Raw genomic sequence first — 12,480 nt, forward strand, 5'->3', positions numbered from 1 at the left:
TTTTGCTAATTTAGATACTCTGTCTCTCTGTACCCTCTGCTCAGTCTAGCTAAGGGTTTATCTATCTTGTTGATTTTCTTAAAAAACCAGGTCCTGGTTTTGTTGATTCTTTGTATAGTTCTTTTTGTTTCTACTTGGTTGATTTCAGCTCTGAGTTTGATTATTTCCTGCCTTCTACTCCTCTTGGGTGTATTTGCTTCTTTTTGTTCTAGAGCTTTTAGGTATGCTGTCAAGCTGCTGATGTATGCTCTCTCCTGTTTCTTTTTGGAGGCACCCAGAACTATGAGTTTTCCTCTTAGCACTGCTTTCATTGTGTCGCATAATTTTGGGTATGTTGTGTCTTCATTATCATTAAATTCTAAAAAGTCTTTAATTTCTTTCTTTATTTCTTCCTTGACCAAGTTATCATTGAGTAATGTTGTTCACCTTTCATGTGTAAGTTGACTTCCTGTTGTTTTTGTTATTGAAGACCAGCCTTAGTCCATGGTGATGATAGGATGCATGGGATTATTTCAATATTCTTTTATCTGTTGAGGCCTGCTTTGTGACTGATTATATGGTCAATTTTGGAGAACGTACCATGAGGTGCTGAGAAGAAGGTATATTCTTTTGTTTTAGGATGAAATGTTCTATATATGTCTGTTAAAACCATTTCTTTCATAACTTTTGTTAGTTTCACTGTGTCTCTGTTTAGTTTCTCTTTCCATGATCTGTCTATCTCTGAGAGTGGAGTGAAGTCTCCCACTATTGTTGTGTGTGGTGCAATGTGTGTTTTGAGTTTTAGTAAAGTTTCTTATATGAATGTGGGTGTCCTTACATTTGGAATGTCCATTCAGAATTGAGAGTTCATCTTGGTGGATTTTTCTTTGATAAGCATGAAGTGCCCTGCCTTATCTTTTTGATAACTTTTCATTGAAAGTCAATTTTATTCAATATTAGAATATCTACTCCAGCCTGTTTCTTGGGATCATTTGCTTGGAAAAATTTTTCCCAGTCTTTTACTCTGAGGAAGTGTCTATCTTTGTCACTGATGTGCATTTCTGTATGCAGCAAAATGTTGGGTCCTGTTTACATATCCAATCTGTTAGTCTATGTCTTTTGGGGAGGGGGGTATTGAATCCATTGATGTTGAGAGATATTAGGGACCAATGATTGTTTTTTCCTATTATTTTTGTTGTTAGGGGTAGAATTATGTTTGTGTGGCTATCTTCTTTGGGGTGAGTTGAAAGAAGATTACTTTCTTGCTTTTTCTAGGGTGTAGCTTCTCTCTTTGTGTTGGAGTTTTCCGCCTATTATCCTTTCTAGAGCTGGATTTGTAAAAATATATTGTGTAAATTTGATTTTGTCATGGAATATCTTGGTTTCTCCATCTATATTGAGAGTTTTGCTGGATATAGAAGTCTGGACTGGCATGTGTGTTCTTTTAGGATCTGTATGACATCTGCCCAGGATCTTCTAGTTTTCATAGCCTCTGGTGAGAAGTCTGGTGTAATTCTAATAGGTCTACCTTTACATATTACTTGACCTTTTCCCCTTCCTGCTTTTAATATTCTTTCTTTGTTTTGTGCATTTGGTCCTTTGACTATTATGTGATACAAGGAATTTCTTTTCTGGTTCAATCTAGTTGGAGTTCTGTAGGCTTCTTGTATGGGCATCTCTTTCTTTAGGTTAGGGAAGTTTGCTTCTATAATTTTGTTGAAGATATTTACTGGCCCTTTAAGTTGGGAATCTTCGCTCTCTTTTATAACTATTATCCTTAGATTTGATCTTTTCATTGTGTCTTGGGATTTCCTGGATGTCTTGGGTTAGCATCTTTTTGCATTTTCTTTGACTGTTGTGTCAATGTTTTCTATGGTATTTTCTGCCCCTGAGATTCTTTTTTCTATCTCTTGTATTTGTTTCTGATGCTTGCAACTATGACTCCTGATTTTTCCTAGGTTTTCTATCTCCAGGGTTGTCTCCCTTTGTGATTTCCTTATTGTTTCTATTTCCAATTTTAGATCCTGGATGGTTTTGTTCAATTCCTTCTCCTGTTTGGTTGTGTTTTCCTGTAATTAATTCTTTAAGGAATATTTGAATTTCCTCTTTAAGGGCTTCTATCTGTTAACCTATGTTGCCTGTATTTCTTTCACAGAGTTATTTATGACCTTAAAGTCCTCTAACATCATCATGAGATGTGATTTTTAAATCAGAATCTTGCCTTTCCAGTGTGTTGGGATATCCAGGACTTGCTTTGGTAGGAGAACTGGATTCTGAAGGTGCCAAGTGGCCTTCATTCTTTATTTTTGTTGCTTAGTTTCTTGCATTTGCCTCTCGACATCTGGTTATCTCTGATGTTAGCTGGTCTTGCTGTCTCTGCCAGTGGTTTGACCCTTCTGTCTGTAAGTCTATGTGTCAGCATTCCTGGGAGACCAGCTCTCTCCTGGTGGGATTTGGGTACTGAGACTTGTGGCACAGGGTCAGCTCCAAGCACACATGAAAACAGGAAGAATCCTATCCCATACTGCTCCGTGGCTCCTGTGTCCCAAGGGCTCCAGGAGGGTCCTTTGGAGCAGAAGTAGTAGCCCTGTCTGTTCTCTTGGATGTGTCAACACTCCTGGGAGACCAGCAGTCTCCAGAGGAATCTGAGTACAGAGAGCTGTGCCACAAGGTCAGCTCTGGGCTCAGAGGGAAACTGGAACCTGTACAATATTTTTAACCATATAAATTATCTTCAATCAGTTTGTAACTAAATTGATCTAAGCCTGGGGTATGATAGAATCTACCAATGCATGCAGCACTGGGCTCTGACCCCAGAACTACATAGGACTGGGTGTGGTAGTGCATTTTTCTATTGGAAACACTCAGGTGGAAGTAAGATGATCAGAAGTTCAAGGTCATCTTCAGGTACATAGTGATTTCAAGTCCAGTCTAAAACACATGATGCCTGGTTGCTATATTTAAGAATAATTTTAGAATTACAAAGATGTTCTAAAAAATAGCACTGGGTTCATTTATACCATTTACTCCACTTTCCATAGTGTTAATAACTTGAGTAACTAGCAAAACCAAGGCATTAGCATCAATGCTATTAAGGAAGCCCTATTTGGGCTATATCCATTCTATGCCCAACACCTATCTTTCTAGAATCCTACCAGGCATCACTGTTGGAACATGGTCAAGAGAAGGCTCTATGGTGAACCATGCTTTGGGAGAACTATGAAAGAGACTCCAGGAAAAAAAGACAGAGGGCCTCTTACATCAGGTGGATTGTGTTTCCTGAATTGTTCTTGGACTTGATTTCATGCTTCCTGTGACAAACATTTCCATTCACCTTAAGAAATATTTATTCTTGTTGGATGTCAGATCATAGCTATACAACCCAATCTGGTCAGTGTGCCCTGAATCTGGACATACCCTTCTGCCTTGCTTTTGTTCTTTCCTAGATATAATCTATAGTACGTGCCAGGCAATTGTCTTTAAATTGGTCTGTCCAGAGAAAGTCCTGGAAAAGGGATGCCCTGTTAATATCTAGCATTGCTCACATGTTTTTCTGATTTCAAACATCATGTGGATCGTTACTGTTACATTTGTGTATAAAAGTACACAGAAACTGAAGTATGGCTGTCTTCAGTATCAGACTATAGTCTGCCTCATTCTTTCAGGTTCTCGGATCCCAGGTCCAGCAAACAAGAGCTGCATAGATCAGCGAAGTTGACACATCACAAGACAGTTTATTCTTCTGCACACATCTCTACAACAGTGCTTCCCTTGTCCTTCCACTCTCTTAATGGAGTCCTGGTCAGTTATTTTGGAACTGTTCTTTACCATGGACTAGTTTTAGTTTTCACTTGCTTATGACACTGAGCCTTTGGGATGAGAATAATGTGTAAACTGTTTGCATTCCTCAGAGCACACCCAAGGGTAAATGAATTGAGTGTTAACCTTGGTCACTGGCTGAGCAGTACCTGCAAGGGATCTCCCACATCAGTAATGGCTGTGTTGACATTTGCCCACACACAGTTGTCCTATGACTTCAGCCTTCCTGAATTAGTGGTTCTTACAGCTGCACTTACCTAGTAAGTACTGCGTTCCCATGATGCCTTCTGTCTTTGTGTAATAGATTGTTTTTCTATAGGAAACACCCAAGTAAACACCTGACCTTTCCCATTTATTTGTACATTTCATTATTTATTTAAGCCCATGTGATTTCAATGATATTTATTTTATTGGTTAGAATCCAACATTAAACTTGTATATTTTATTATTCAATTCTTTCCACTTGGGGCTGGCAGCAATCCTCAGTGACATGCTCTCCTTGCCTGTTTCTTGTTTTCTGATGATACATGTTGTTCTAGTCTCACATTTTATTTTATCTTCCTAGGTCTCAAGCCAACCACATAACCAAGGAGCTCTGGTTCCTTTTATTGAAAAATGGTGTTTACAACCAATATTATATCACCAAGTGTGCTCATGGCTGTTAGATATTCTTTCTCCCAAGCCTTTTCAGTAGAAAAAGCTAGGGAGAGAGAGAGAAAGAGAGAGAGAGGGAAAGAAAGAGAGAGAGAGAGAGAGAGAGAGAGAGAGAGAGAGAATGTGGAGAGAGCAAGACACACACACACACACACACAGAGAGAGAGAGAGAGAGAGAGAGAGAGAGAGAGAGAGAGAGAGAAATTCTTCCGATTCAAAGCCAACACAATGAGGTCCATTCTCTTCTTCCCCTCTGTTTCTGTAATTCCTTTTCCAACAACTGGAGACTTGTTTCTCATCATCAGTGATAGATTCAATACTAGTATCCATGCAAAGTATCTGCGTGGTTACCAGGCTATGCCTATAGCAAACAAACTTACTGACTGGCTCCCAGTATTTGTATACAACTCTAATCATCTTTTATCTCACATTTTCCAGGCAAAGTGTTGTTTTCCAAGTTAAATGAGTTAGTCTTCGTCAGTGCGATTATGACACCCATTTGTAACACAGCCAGTATACTAGTTAGCTTGTGTCACTATGACCAGAATACCAACAGAAACGTTCTAAGTGTGGAAGGAAGGGTTCATTTTGGCTCAGTCTCTGAGCATTTTTCAATCCATTCTGGCAGGGAAGACATAGAAGTGGGGAGGATGTGGGAAGACTTTACACATGGCAATTGACTAGGAAAGAGAGCTTGGGTTTGAACTTATAAAGATCCGCCCCTACTCACCTGCTTCCAACAGCCAGACCCCACCATCTCCGTCTCCACAGCCATTAAAGTAGCAGCAAAAACTGGGGGCGGGGAGCTTAAAACATGATCCTGGGGATATTTCAGATCCAACAACAGCCAGGCTCATTTTTTTACTGATTACATTCCATTTTGTGTTTCTCCACTTGACTGTAACTATATAGTGAGGGAAATGTATGGATTTGTAACACCTGCCCAGTTCTAACAAGAGAACTCAAGAGAAGCATCGTTCCCGTTTTACTACTAGCCCAGCTCCATTCATTCCTTCCCATACCCTCCCCACCAGCTTCTCTAGGTAATCAACATCTAGCTTCTTGTTTCTCTTTGATCCTACTTCTCTTGCACAGATGCGTTCCTCTTACATTTTTGTATCCATCTTTGTCACATGAAGAGAAGAAGCATGCTAGATATGGGGTTTGGGGTGGGGTTTTTGTTTTTGTTCTCGTTGTTAGTTTGCCACTTAGTAAGATCTAGAAATTGCTTCATCTCTACTCACTGTGGTCTTGCTCATTCTCAGGAACTTGGCGCTCCCTCGCATGGATTGGAAGCTATCCAGTTACTGTCCTCCACCACCGGAAGTTAGCTTGCTCCTGATACCTTACCATTACAAATAATGCTGGGACATGTAACTTCACCCTATCATTGTGCTTGAAGAAAGTCTTCAGAGTAGATTCTTAAAAATGACCTGCAGGTGATTATACCTTGTGTTAAGTCTGACCAACTTGCTTCCCAGTGTTTAGTCATCTCCACTGTCAACTTGACTAGATTTAGAGACATGGGGAAACACCTCTACATATCTACAGGAAGTAGATCCTGAGTGTATCCAGGAAGATTAGACTACATATGGAACATGACCCTGAATATGGACAAAAAAACCACATAAGCAGGGGTACTGATACAAACAAACCAACAAAAACAAAGAGAAAGGAAGCTCAATATCAATATTTATCTCCCTCTGCTTCCTGACATAACATGACCAACTATTTCATGCTCCATCAGCTATGCCTCCCTACCACAATAACGGACTGTGTCTCTTCAAACTATGAGACAGAAAGAAACCTTTCTTCCCTCTTTCCGTCTGTCCATCTGTCTGTCTGTCCGTCCATCTGTCATTTTAGTCAGGTATTTTCTCACAGCAACAAGAAGAGAGACAAACACAGTGGCACTCTTATGAACTCTTACCAGAAGCTTAGGAGGAAGTGTCTGCCTCACTAACAGAACAGAACCTGCCTCCTAGCTTCTACACCTGACGAAAACTTATAAGTGAACTTGAACAGACTTCTTACGCTGATGTTATTTTGTACTTTGTGCTTGTTGATAGTCTTCACCCATCTACATTTGACTATGAAGTCTTGGTCTTTGTCTCTCTATCTCTACAAGCTCTGTAGACATCAATTTAGAATATAAGTCTGTCATGGTATTTTGTCCTAGTTGGGCACTTGTAATTTTATTCAGTCAGGAAAGACTTGAAAAAATATTTTTATATGCTTTACATTTTTCAATCAGTTCTTTTGTTGAGCTTGAATTCCAATTCAATGCTATAGAAGATTTCTTTATGCCGTTATTCAGGTGAAAGAAGAATTTACTCATGTTTTCTCTCTCATGTTTATATTGCTCTTATTTTTTTTTATTTAAACCTCTAATCTTTGGAGATTTATTCTTGTGTATGCATAGTGTGAGAAGACGTGGGTCTAATTTAATCCCCTTCCAAATGGCTGCCCTGTTGTCAAACATTTATGAAAATGTTCAGGGATCATAGACAAGATGCTATTTAATAAGCTGATTTTTAAATCTATAAAAATAAAGGGATTATGAGAATTATTAACAGACAAAAAAATTTAAAAGATAAATTCATTGAAAAAAATAAACAGACAGAGCTGAACAAAGGAAGCCATGCTCCCACAGATATTTACTTCTCAAGAGCTTGTCATCAGGGCTGGACATCAGCCTTGTGCACACCAGGTAAGGGCTCTTCCACTGATGTCACCCACAACCCACAGCCATTCCTCAAAAGGCCACTCTTAAATGTGTACCAATTACCCTGCTCTTTCTTTGCCTCTTCTTCTAATCTAACAAAAATGCCATGGCTCTCACCTGACACAAGAGTTGCTAGGGAAAATCATTTATTTATTTGTTCTAGGATTGTTTTGCATTTCATCCTACAAAGCCAGAGGCAGAATCCAGAGTTTCAGGCCACATCTCCAGTAGCACCCATAGGTCCCTGACATGTTTTATATTCTTAGGAGAACAGCTGGTTGAAGCGCTAATCCGAATCTTCCAGCTGGGAGGTTTGATCCCTTACTTTGGGCTTCTTACATTTTTACCACATCTTTTCTCTTCTTTTAGAAAAATTCCAGGCACTGAAAACATCCATTTGCTCTCAAGAGAACAATTCTGAGACAGAACCCTTTTTTTTATCTTGAATGATTATGAGAACCCAGCAAAGTACTTCCAGGCTTCATAAGCCACTCCATTCCAGATCGGTCCTGGGTGCTTTTCTGCCTGCCACTGGGCTAAACCTTAACAGAAGAATCATTGAATTTCATAAACACTTGGTATTAATTATAAAGTAGATGATAAATCTTGCTATATGTAGACTCAGTTAGACATCGAGGAGAGGCTCCTGAATCCAGCTTTTAAAGGTATGTAAGGTATGTAGATTAAGTAGCTAGGATTCACACCGAAAGATTTATCCACACCTCTTAGCCGGTGGGATCTGTGAGTCAGCAGAGTCTACACTTCATGTTTATGAAATGCTTTTCCTCCAGGGAGTTCTCCTCACATTCATTATCTCATTAATCATCCAGCTATTCCCTGGGAGAAAGGAAAATGGGGAAGCATGCATTCTATCAGCTCTCTGAGTCCCAGGAGGAACTACTCAGACGGTGAGAGAAAAAATAATTTCCTTGTCTGTAAAATGAGTCCTCTGGCTTAGCCCGTGCCTTTTGCCCTCGGAGCTCGGTAAGGATGAAATATTTGTGAGTTTCTTTACTCCTCAGGAGAAAGTTAACTGCATGTAGCTACTCCAGCAAACTATCAGAGGATCTGCTGCTATGACCCGGGTGAGAATCGTAATGAAAGCTAAAATGTGCTGTGTGGGAGCCTACCACTACGTTGTGCCTCCAGATACTTATTTCTGGTGGATCATTGTTAGAATCCCAATCAGCAAGGCTGCCACAGCTTGTCCTGTTGTTGAGAATGTTGACATGCTCAGTATACATACAAGAAGACAGAAATAACTGACACTTGGGATACTATCTTTTCAGACAAGTTTTATTGAATCCTGCTAGACATCATAAGAAGAAAGCATGGGGTGAGAGGGGCACATACCTTTGATCCCAGCACTGGGGAGGCAGAAGCAGGCAGATCTCTAAATTTGAGGCCAACCTGATCTGCAGAGCGAGTTCCAGGACAGCCAGGGCTACACAGAGAAACCTTATCTTGAAAAGAAGATTTAAAATAAGATAAAAAATAATAAGGAAACTATAGAAGTGTACCAACGACATGACAGCTAGTAGAACACCAGTACACAGGTATGCATACATGTGTGCATGTCAAGTCCAGAGGGTAGCCTCAAGTATTGTTTCTTGAGTGCCATTTACCTGGTTTGTTTATTTTGAAAATGGCCTCTTACTGGTCTGAAACTCACCAAGTAGGCTAGGCTGGCCAGCAGGCCAGTGAGCCCCAGAAATCTGCCTGTCTCTGCCTCCCCAAAGCAGGAATTATATGTGCTTACTACTCCACTACCTTTTTTTTTTTTTAATGCAAGCTCTGGGGCTGGATCTCAGGTCTTCCTTACAGGCCAGCATGTTACCACTGAACTATTGCCTCGGCTCAAATGTTTTGAATTTTAAAGCCATGTTCTTTTCAACACATAGAATGGCCACCAGCAGACATGTGTTTCATCTTCCCTCCGGTGAATGTCAGCATTCCAATCTAGGAATCTTGAAAGTGGGCGTGACTCGCCATTTGTAGCCCATGCACTTGTTTGCAGATGCACTGTTTTGAGACAATGCTACGCTGGTGCTCTTACTTCATGGGAAAGGAGAGAGAATTCTGCTAACCAGGAACCGCAGTTCTGGGGCAACTGAAGATAAGCCAGTGAGGCAAATGGCCTTGAGCCTAGGGAAGAAGGTATTGAGGCTGTTTCTAAAATACTCATCGGGTTAAAATTCCTATCTTATTGAATGCCATAAGCTTTCACGTTTGCCTCGTAAAGGATGCAACACACTTATATCAGCACCAGTAGATTTTATCACTACAGCAATAGTGACCGAGCAGAAGACATGTGCAGTCCAGGCAAGTACTGTAGCACTGAGATACATCCCCACCCTGTCACAGGGTGGATTCCTTCCCTATACCAATTCCCAGCTAATCTCAATGTCAGGATTTGAGATAGGGAGGCCTCTGCCAAGGTTAGGAGGCTGTTCTGGGTTAGACGAGCTGGCTGGGGGAGGGGGGGTAAGCGGTAACGGAAGGCTATATTCCCGTTATTAAATAAAGCCAAACCTCATTGGTCCTTCACTAGAGCAAACGTCATGAAAATTATAAACCATGCATAAACAAGATTCACTTCCGCCCTCCTGGCAAAGGATGACGTAAGAGTGTACACGTCATTATTGCAGACTGTAAATATGCAGGATTCTCCCCTCCAGACACTATCTTGAGAGCCACAGGCAGTGACCCTGTTTGGTCGTGATTAGGTAAACCAAGGTAGAGATAACATGACCCACTCTCTAACCATGTTAAACATTTCTATGTATTAGTCCCTGTGGGCTGCTGTGACAAAGTAACTCACTAGAAGAATTTATAAAGGAGAGAAGTTGCACACTACAGTAGCACACACCTACAATCAAAGCACTCAGGAAACTGAGGCAGGAGGGCTTCTGCCTGGGCTGCTGGTTGAGATGCTACAAAAACAAATTCACACACAGAAGTTGGGGCTGGAGAAATGGCTCAGCAGTTAAGAGCACGGATTGCTCTTCCGAGGGCCCAGTTTGATGGCCAGCACCCACACGAATGCTCACAACCACCTGTACCTCCAGCCACAGGGTATCTGTCTTGGTGTTCTATCGCTATGAAGAGACACCGTAACCATGGCAACTCTTATAAAGGAAAACATTTAACCGGGGCTGGATTACAATTTCAAGGATTTAGTTCATCAACATAGTGGGAAGCATGGCAGTGTGCAGGCAGACATGGTGCTAGAAAATGTGCTGAGAGTTCTACTTCTTGATCCACAGGCAACAAGACAAAAGATTTAAGACCTACTTCCTCCAGCAAAGCCACACCTCCTAATAGCACCACTCGCTGTGGACCTTTAGGGGTTATTTTATTCAAACCATCACAGGATCTGGCTTCTGTGGACACCAAGTACATACGTGGTGCACATTTACCTGTGTTTTACCACTTTTACTTCCAGGTAAAACACTCAAAATTAATGAACTGCAGAATTAGAGTATCTAATGTACCAGGAAATACGGATCAAGAAACCATCAAGACTGGTGCTGGTGAGGGCTGCCTGCAGGTCTAAGATGGACCTTGGGTTGGGCATGTAGCTCGGTTGGCAGAATGCTTCTACAGCACGCCCGAAGCCAAGCTTGATCCGAAGCACCGCATGAACGCAGCACATGTGTGTAACCCAGTCACTCACAAGATGGAGGCTGAACATGCAGAAGTTCAACATCGTTCTTGGCTAATGAGTCAAGGGCAGCCCAGGCTACATGAGAGTCTGTCTTTTTTAAAAAGAGGGAGGGAGAGGGAGAGAGAGAGAGAGAGAGAGAGAGAGAGAGAGAGAGGGAGAGAGAGGGAGGGAGAGAGAGAGAGAGAGAGAGAGAGAGAGAGAGAGAGGAAAAGAAGAGGAGAGAAGAGAGGAGAGGAGGAGAGAAGAGAGGAGAGGAGGGGAGGGGAGGGGAGGGGAGGGGAGAGGAGGGGAGGGGAGAGGAGAAGAGAGGAGGGGAGGGGAGAGGAGAGGAGAGGAGGGGAGAGGAGAGGAGGGGAGAGGAGAGGAGAGGAGGGGAGGGGAGAGGAGGGGAGGGGAGAGGAGAAGAGAGGAGGGGAGGGGAGAGGAGAGGAGAGGAGGGGAGAGGAGGGGAGAGGAGAGGAGAGGAGAGGAGAGGAGAGGAGAGGAGGGGAGGGGACGGGAGAGGAGGGGAGGGGAGGGGAGGGGAGGGGAGGGGAGGGGAGGGGAGGGGAGGGGAGGGGAGGAGAATCATAAATTCAAAGAAATCTAGGATCAAGACTTCAGTAGGATGCTGTCAGACATGAACTGCTCTCCACTTCTAATGTAGTGTCTTAGGCTTAGGCTGGGGTGTAGCTCAGTTGGTAGAGTGTTTGTCCAGAATACACAAAATCCTGGGATTGATTCTTAGCACGGCAGAAACCAGTCATGGTGGTATACACCTGGTAATCCCACCACTCAGGAAGTAGGGACAGAAGGATCCAAAACTGAAGGGACATCCTCAACTATGTAGTAAGTTAAATCAGCTTGGGCTACATATGACTCTATTTTATCTTGTTTTTTAAAGATTAATTTATTTTTATTTATTTTATTTTAATTATATGAGTACTCTGTAGCTGTCTTCAGACACACCAGAAGAGGGCATCGAATCTCATTACAGATGGTTGTGAGCCACCATGTGGTTGTTAGGAATTGAACTCAGGATCTCTGGAAGAGCAGTCAGTGCTCTTAACCACTGAGCCATGGCTCCAGCCTTAAAGGTTAATTTCTTTATTGGCAGAGAGTACATGCATGTAAAAGTCAGAGGACAATGTGAGTCAGTCCTCTTCTACTGTTTGAGTTTAGGTGACCGAGCTCAGTGAATGTGGCTTGGTTGCAGGATCCCTTATCTGCTGGGACATCTCACCAGCCTCAAGACCCTGTTTAGGAAAATTAAGCTAGTGTCTGTTGTTCCATCATCCAGAATGCTGCCCTTACATAGTGGAAGAAACTGGGAAGGAAAGACAGCTGCCAGCACCCCTGTTACAAAGACACCAAGTTCTGCCCAAGGACCCTGCCTAGAAGATGCCCAGAACCCCGCCTTCTCACACTGTTTAACTCCACTAACTTTTTCTTCTGAGGATTTAGGATTTCTGCTTTGCCTTAATCATTCCCTGAAGCCTTGGATGTCAGCACCAAATGGCAGGACTGGCTTCTCCCTTCGCCGGCTCATTGTTCCTTAAGCTACATGCCAAACCCACGTGACAAATGGGAAGACCTTCTGAATGTCCACACTTCCCATAAATCCCTTTTCTCCGTCATCAGCCCATACATCAGCCGA

General features: G+C 42.2%; 1 long non-coding RNA gene across 2 annotated transcripts in view; it reads left to right on the top strand.

The window, feature by feature from the left end:
- LOC102555118 (uncharacterized) overlaps positions 1–10,053 on the top strand; it is a 33,276-nt gene extending 23,223 nt beyond the window's left edge. For both annotated transcript variants that reach the window (XR_351582.5, XR_010064203.1), the window contains 4 exons: positions 3,645–3,780; positions 3,891–4,058; positions 5,718–5,891; positions 8,008–10,053. This is a non-coding gene — a long non-coding RNA (uncharacterized LOC102555118). The remainder of the gene's footprint in view (positions 1–3,644; positions 3,781–3,890; positions 4,059–5,717; positions 5,892–8,007) is intronic.
- Positions 10,054–12,480: the final 2,427 nt, after the last annotated feature.

This window comes from Rattus norvegicus, chromosome 2 (genome assembly GCF_036323735.1).
Source record: "Rattus norvegicus strain BN/NHsdMcwi chromosome 2, GRCr8, whole genome shotgun sequence".
NCBI lineage: Eukaryota > Metazoa > Chordata > Mammalia > Rodentia > Muridae > Rattus > Rattus norvegicus.